The 8,491-nt window shown below is 39.4% G+C and overlaps 1 long non-coding RNA gene across 1 annotated transcript; it reads right to left on the minus strand.

Annotated features, from left to right (window-relative positions):
* Nucleotides 1–393: 393 nt before the first annotated feature.
* On the minus strand, nt 394–3,823 carry LOC103590429. The gene is made up of 2 exons (XR_550469.1): nt 3,546–3,823; nt 394–881 (listed from the first exon to the last, which is right to left on the minus strand). It is a non-coding gene; the product is annotated as an uncharacterized LOC103590429 (long non-coding RNA).
* Between the last annotated feature and the right edge of the window lie 4,668 nt (nt 3,824–8,491).

Below are 8,491 nucleotides of genomic sequence, written 5' to 3' on the forward strand. Positions count from 1 at the left end.
GAAATGGACTAATTCAATTACCCAGTTTCAAGTATTCTATTATAACCAACAGAAATAGGCTGATACACTGCCTTACACCTGCTTGAAAATCCCTGACATATGTACTATGCTGTTTATCACCTCCATGTTTTCTTGCTCTATTCCCCTGTACCTAAACAACCTTCACCTTCCCCCATGTCCAGCTCACACTAGGTCTTTAGAGAGAATTCTACTCAAGCAAAACTTTTGGGAGAAGCATTCCATGACCAACCTGTCATTGCCACAGGCTGCCTCAGGTAGCCCTCTTCTCTGCTCCTACAGCATCCTAGGCATATCTTCATCATTACCTAAGAATATATGTGTGTATTTCAATTATCTATAGCTGTGTAATGACCTACCCCAAAACTTCATGGGTTAAAACAACAGCCATTTTATTTGCTCACAATTCTATGGGTCAAGAATTTAGGCAAGGCTTTGTGGGTGGTTCTGCTACACGTGGCGTAGGCTAAGGTCATCCACTCAGCTGCATTCAGCTAGTAGTAGAGCTAAATGGAAGACCCTGGAAGGTTTCAATCACAGGTCAGTGCCTTGGTGCTCCACTCACACTCTCACTCCATGGGGCTAGCTTGGGCTTCCTCATAGCATGGTGGTCTCCTTACAAAGTCAGGCTTCTTACAAAGTGGAAAATGCTCCTTACAAGAAGCATTTTAGGAGTGCCAAAAGCAGAAGCTGCAGTTCTCTTAAGACTCAGTCTCATAAGTTACACAACATTGCTTCCATCACATTCTATTGGTCATAGCTAGTGACAGGGACAGCCCAAATTCAAGGGAAGGAGTAGGAAGGATTTGTGGCTATCTTGAAGTCATCACCACAGGTCCTTCTCCCAGCATGATTCCGAGCTCCTGGAAGGCAAGAACAGAATTCTGTTAGTCTTGGTATTCCCGGCACCTAATTGGGAATAGTGCCTGGTATGGAGATATGGAGTAGTGCTTAACAGGTGGTTGTTGGACTGAACTCCAGAAACACAGGAAAGCTCCAGAGGAGGGTGAGCTGTCCTAACAAAACCCCCGAGGCAGCTCCCTGGGAGCTGCCAAAGCTTCCCCGCCCACGACCTCTGCTTTTTGTCAAATCCATCTTCAGTTCATTCCTGGCACAACAAGGTATGCCAGCCATGCCAAAGTCACTAATCAAGACCAGTGTCTCTAACTGGCTTTAACACACTTAAAGGGCAGAAGCAGAAGAAGTTACTGTAGTTGGAATGTTCTACATACCTATCTAAAGAACAGAGGAAATAAGATATGTATCTGTGTAAACACTTCCAGCCCTAACGCTCTGGGGATCAGCAGCTCCCCAACCAAGAGGACGTTCAAGTCTCCTTATTTGGGGAAAAACCCTCCCCCAAACCTCATGCAAACAGCGGTACAAGCCAGTAGCTAGACCATGAGGCTCACTTCTAAATTCCCTAGAGAAAGTCTTGTTGTTTTTGTCCATGGCTCATGGCAGCAGCCTGAGATTACTCCAAGAATGCCAACCTCCCAAGACCAGGCGCCAGGGGCAGAGCCATGAGAGGTGAGCGTGTGAGGGTGAGTCACGCCAGACCACCAGCAACTGTCTGTGGAGAGAATGTCCGTGCCTCATCTACAGCAGCACTGGTACAGGCATCCAATTTTTAATGAGCAAACCATTGAGAGGAAAACAAATACAACTTTAAAATATCAAAGTAAGCAGGTTTGCTTCTTTTTCTTGGTGTCCACATGTCCTTGCCGATGGGGTGGATTGGCTCCATTCCTAACCTGGGATCTCAAACAGCTGGAGGTTCCTGGGGCAAATGACTACACATGAGTCCACCTGACACCCAACAGAAGTAGAGAAGCAGCTCTCCTTCCCTCACTGGAGCTGGGGACAACCTGCAGATGCTAGCCAGCCTAAAGAGAATCACTTACACAATTAGGAGTGTTCCAAATGCATGAAAAAGTGACCCACTTAGCAACACTCTGAAATCCTAAGAGTGAAAAATATTGCCCAAGTCACTATGTTGTCTCCTTATGAGGCAACCAAAGGCACAGAAGACACTTCAGGGAGCAGGGAGCGGAAAGTTCCTTCACACTGTGAACCAGGCAGAGACCTGGCAGCTGTACCATGTGGGAGGCTAGCTGCGGGTGGGTCCAGTTCCCCAGGCCACCAGTTTCCTTTTTCAGTGTTCTTCATTTCTCCTCAGAAACTAGGCTATAAAGCAAATATCCCATGCCACACACCCAGGTTTCCAACCAACAGATATCTAGCGAGCACCTTCCACATACCAGGCCCCATTCCAGGTGCTGGAGACAGCAAACAACCTAAGAGGTGAGGTGTCTGTTATCCTCGAAGTTTCCAACAAACAGATAAAAAGACAACTTCAGATCACAATAAAGTATAATTAGGAGAGTGACAAGTGTAATAGAGAATGTATTCAGGTAGAGATGCTCCTCAGGGAAGGTGACATTTGGAGCTGGGCCTTCGGTGACGACACAAGGAGAGCCATCACCTGGGAGAGAACAGCCCCAGGCAGAAGGAACAGAAAAGCACACAGTCAGAAGTAGTCTGGTGTCTTTGAGGAACAGAAAGGAAGCCAAAGGGAATATAAGAAACAAAGCATGAGACAAAGTGGAGCTACATCATGCAGGGCCTGGTATGTCACAGTAAAGAATGTGGATTTGGTTTTACTCCATATTTCGCCTAAAGCATTACTACCCCTAGTTCTTTAGCATTACAATGCTTCATTTATCAGAGACTGTGATGTTCCAAAGCAATGGTCCTCAGACCAACAACATCAGCCTAACTCTGGGAATTTGTTAAAAATGCAAAGTTTCAGTCCCATCACAGACCTGCTGAATCAAAAACTCTGGAGGTGGGGTCCAGCAATCTGCATTTAATAAGCACTACAGGTGATTCTGATGCATGGTGAAGTTTGAGAACCACTGGTCCAGAAAAAAGGATTTCCTAGATTGCTGGAACTTCCTTAAGTATAACGCTTATTAAAGAAAACAAGGAAATGTGTAATATATATTTTAGTGTGGTTTCTATCTAAAAGAATGGAAATAAACAGTACATAGATTCTGACTGACCTTTGTGGACAACTCATGACCGTCATTATGTGAGCTGATACACAATGATGCTCTTAGGGTTTAAAAAAGCAGCTACAGCTAGTTGTCCCCGCACTTCATGGCCCAAGGTGGATATTCTTTTTGGTTACTTGTGCATGCTTTTTGTAGCTGCTCTATAGATTTCTTCTAAAGCATTCACTTTACTTAACGAACTTTATTTACTTAATAAATATTTTAATTTTTACTGTATTTATTATTAAGGGTTACTATATGTCAGGAACTGTGCTCCAACAGCACTATAAGCAGCTATTATCACCATTTTCAAAAAAAAGAAAATGGGCTCTAAGAGATGAAGTCATTTGTCCAAGTACACATGGCTAGTAAAGGGCAAGGCTGGTATTCAAACCCAAGCATGTTAGTTACCTACTTCTGAGTAACAGATGATTCCAAACTAAGCAGCTTAAAATGACAAACATTTATTACCTGACATAGTGGCTGAGATCCAGGGATCCAGGAGTGGCTTAGTTTTGTGGTTCTGTCTCAGGGTGTTGCACAAGGTTGCGTCCAGCTGCAGTCATCTAAAGGGCTAGAGAATCCACCTCCATGCTCATTTACATTGCTGTTGGCAGCAAGCTGCAGATCACTGCCATGCAGACTTCATCATAGAGCAGCTCATGACATGGCAACAGGACTCCTCTGGAGCAAGTGACAAGAGAAAGAGAGAGCAACCAGACTGGAAGCAACAATGTCTTTTATAACCTGATTTTAGAAGTAACATACCATCACTGCTGCTGTATTCTTCTGGTCACATAGACCAACCCTAGCACAATGTATGAGGGAACTACATGAAGGTATGAATATCAAGAGGTGGAATCACTGGGGCCATCTTGGAGGATGGCTACCTTACCAAGTATGTCTCACTTTGAAACAAAAATCACTTTATTCCTTCTATAAATATTGAATGATTAGTAATTTCCAGATGCTGCCCTGGACTCTGGGTATTGTTGGTAAACAAAACAAACATTACACTTACCCTCCTGGAGCTTATAATCTACTAAGTAAATTTGTTTTTTTTTCCTTTTTGTCTTTTTTACTGACCGGTAACGGGATCGCAACCCTCGGTGTCGCACCCGTACCGGGGACCGGCAACGGGATCGCAACCCTCAGTGTCGCGCCCACACCGCGCTCAGCCAGTGAGCGGGAACCGGTCTCCACATGGGATCGGAACCCTCGGCGGGAGCACCGCCGTGCTCCCAGGCGGTGCACTCTCCAGTGTGCCACCGGGCCGGCCCCTAAGTAAATTTTTTTAAAAAATAAGTAAATATATAATTATAATTTGTGATAAATACTATGAACCCAATAAACACAGTATAGTGGGGGAAAAAAAGCAGGTGGGGTGGGAGATAAAGACCCACTTATCCAAAGGGGTAAAGCTTTGCAAGAGGTAACCTTAAATAATTGTCTCCAAACTTTTTGGATGAATCAATAAAAAAATTTTGAGCAATCCCTCCAAGAACACATATTTAAATGTTAATTATGTGTGCATATACATATATGCATATATACACACAATATAGACATTATATACTTAATATTACATAGAAAAAATGGATGCTCTATAAAATACAAACATATATAATATGTAGAAAAAGTAAAAGAATGAGATAAAGTTAAAATATAAAATATTTCAAATGTTTATGAAGTTATTAATACAAACAATTATTTTGCTCTCACCTTTGAAATTTTTATTAATAATATCTTGATGAGAGCTATGTGATTAAATATGCTTTACTATTTTTAGTCCTTTGTGAATAAAAGGCCTAATTTTAAATTCAGTTATGTTACTTGATTTTAATAGCTATCAGACATGGAAAAGTTACCTCTCAAAAATACCTTGATTAACCAAGAGAAGAACTTTACTGGTTCATCTTACAAAAGTATGATACTTGTTTTTCAACCCTATCCATCAATCAGATAAAATTTCCAATAAAAATTTGCTAGTAAATTTCTATCTTCCCTAATGTCAATTAGTTGTTCATACGACCTAATAAAACATGGAATCAAAATCCTATACAACAGTTTATTTGTCATTTTTAAAAGGTTAAAAATTGTTTCCAAATTAAGTATGTAGATATGAGAATTTTTAAAGGGGCATATTTATTGCATTTTTGGCAATAAAATTACATAACTGTTGGAGATTTTCCAAATATCCATTTTCAAAATTCTCTACCCATAGCATTAAATGTGGTTACTTCCTCACTTATTGTTAATGGGTCACATCTATCTGGATAATTTTACAATTTTTTGGCCAAATTATTTTATTCAGGGCTTTCTCTGGTGATGTAGCTGAAGCAGCACTTATACAAAAAGCTAAAAAAATTTCAGATCTGCCCTTTCCTGTTGTTCAATTAAGTTGGTATTATTTGGGAAATCTCCAGGCTTAGTCTCTTTGTAAAAAATCTTTTGAAATTACTTATATATGTAGGGAGATGTCTGGTTAAACCTAGATTAAATAAGATTTTGTATTCCGGTAATGGAGAACTAGGTAATTTAGACCAACTTTCCCACTGAGGACAATCAGCAAAACAAAAAAATTTTTACCTTTTTGTCTTTTTTCATGTCCAGCAACGGATCGCAACCCTCAGTGTCGTGCCCGTACCGGACCAGGACCAGCAACGGGATCGCAACCCTCGGTGTTGCGCCCGTACCTCGCTCAGCCAGTGGGTGGGAACCGGTCTGTATGTGGGATCCGAACCCTCGGCAGGAGCACCGCCGCGCTCCCAAGCAGCTCACTGTAGCAGTGCGCCACCGGCCGGCCCCCCCAAAATTTTTAAATCTGCTTGAAAGTACTAGAGAGCTAACAAGACAGTAAAGAATTACTGGGTTAGGATCTAGGGGAGGACAGAGACCAAGGGAGCTGAGTCTGGCATTTGGAACAGCTTTTTTATGGTTTATGCCAATTTCCAAATGAGAGACTGAAAGGATAAGAGCCTGAGCAAAAAGGCTGTTAAAAAGTGTCTCACAGAGCTAAGGCCAAATTTGATACCACCAAGCCAGAACAGGTAAACCTCTTTGCTTTTGGATGGGCCATTGAAGATGGTACCCCAAGAACAACAATGAACTAAAAGAAGGCCCTAGAAGCTCAGATTCACAGAGCCTGAAATTGGGTGAAAGTGATCCCATAGTGCTAGTGCCCCAAGTACTTAGCAGAAGTAAATATAAATTCACTCTGAAGAATAACACTATTCTAGAACTCTAAGTAGGTCTCAAATAATTTTTTAAACACAAATATGTGAACACAATAAAGAAGAAAAAAGAAAATCAAAGAGACAAGACCAAATGAATGAAAACCAAAAAAAAAAAAAAAAAAGGAGATAAATCACACAGGCTCAGATATTTGACATTTTAGACTTAAAAAAATAAAAAACTTTATTGACTTTAAAAAAATACTATACTCTGTTTAACAGGTTCAAAGAGATAAAAATCAACCTTGAGAATTTTGGCAGAAAACTAAACATTTTTTTTTAAAGACAGTCAATAAAAATACTAGAATTAAAAAATAATAACCAGTTAAGACACAATGGATGAATTTAACTGTTAATTACACATAGCTGAAGAGAATTTGTGACATGGAAGAAAATATCCAGAAGGAAGAATGGAAAGAAAGAGTAAAGGAAAAATTGGAAGAGAGTATAAGAGCCATAGAAAGGCACTTCCCGAACTTTTTTAACATCCAAAATGTCACAAAATAGTACTTTTGTAAAATGCAACTTAAATAAATTAGTAGAACAATGAAATAATAAAAAGACATGCCAAATATAACCCCAAATTTTTATTAGATTGAAAAGACATAAAATTACTCTGACAATTGCTATATAAGTTTCAAAATGCTTACTCTTAATTTTTGCACTTCTCTTTTTTCAGATCATGGCACTGACATAAAAGATCTATGAAAAGTTTTAGTATATGTTCAATTGAAGTCCTAGAGGTGAGGACAGAGATAATGGAACAGAAATACTATTTGAAGAGTAATTAGCTAAGATGTTTACGCAACTAATTAAATTTACCAATTGACATATTCAAGAAACTCAAAAATGGTTAAATAAAAACCACCTAGGCACTCTGCTAAAACCCATAAACAAAGAAAATACTTTACACACAACCAGAGGGGAAAAAATTGTCATCAATAGACTTACAGCTTATTCCTCAACAGCAACATTGGAAGCCAAAAGACAGTGGAATGATAGTTCCAAAGTGCTGAAAGAAAATAACTGCCAATCCTGAACTCTATTCCCAAAATATAGATATATATCAATAATGAAAGTAATGAGATATATTCAGACAAACCAAAACTAGGAGAATTCATCCCTAGCAGATCTGAGATATATATATATAGACTTCAGGCAGAAGGAAATTATGGCAGGTAGAAGATCTGAAATGCACAAAGGGAAGGATGAATATAAATGAATGTTGACTATATAAAACAATAAAAACAAGGTCTTGTAGAGAATCATATAAAAAATTAGAACACACTGAGAGATCATTAAGTCAACAGGAAAATAAATAGAAGTATAGTGTTTTAAAGTACATGCATTGCCCAGGAATAGGAAAATTAACCAATTAATTTTGTATTTTTTAATAAGTCAGGTATGTGTATTACAATATCCAGAGTAACCACTACTGGAATTTATAGGATTGGAATAATTTTTTTAAATTCTCAATCAATGCAAATGATATCAGGAAATGAAAATAATGAAACATAGAACAAGCACTACAAATTGAAAAGCTGAGCAAGATGGTAGATTTAACCCAAAAATATCAGAAATTAGATTACAGGTAAATATTAAAATCCCTGACTAAAAGACAAAGATTGTCATACTGAATTACATTTAATTGCATGTGCTGTTTACAAAATACAAGTCTAAAACATAAGAATTCTCCAACATGTAACAATAATGTCAAAGTAGACATCAATGCTAAAACCATTACTAAAGACAAAGAGTGACGTCATGATGATAAAAATTAAATTCATCAAGAAGATGTAACAATTCTAAATTTGTATGGGGCCGGCCCAGTGGCGCACTGCAATAGTGCGCCGCTTGGGAAGCGCGGTGGCGCTCCCGCCGAGGGTTCGGATCCCACATACAGACCGGTTCCCGCTCACTGGCTGAGCAAGGCGCGGGAGCAACACCGAGGGTTGCGATCCCGTTGCCGGTCCCGGTCCGGTATGGGGGCGACACTGAGGGTTGCGATCCATTGCCGGACACGGAAAAAGACAAAAATAAATAAATAAATAAATAAATAAATAAATAAATTTCCCTTTAAAAAATAATAACAGAACAACAAAAAAGAAACAGCACATTCTTGAATTCTGTGATTGGAATGCATAAATCCACCACCTTCCCAATATTTCGTTGATGCACAGTAAT

This window comes from Galeopterus variegatus, unplaced genomic scaffold (genome assembly GCF_000696425.1).
Source record: "Galeopterus variegatus unplaced genomic scaffold, G_variegatus-3.0.2 Scaffold816, whole genome shotgun sequence".
Taxonomy (NCBI): Eukaryota; Metazoa; Chordata; class Mammalia; order Dermoptera; family Cynocephalidae; genus Galeopterus; species Galeopterus variegatus.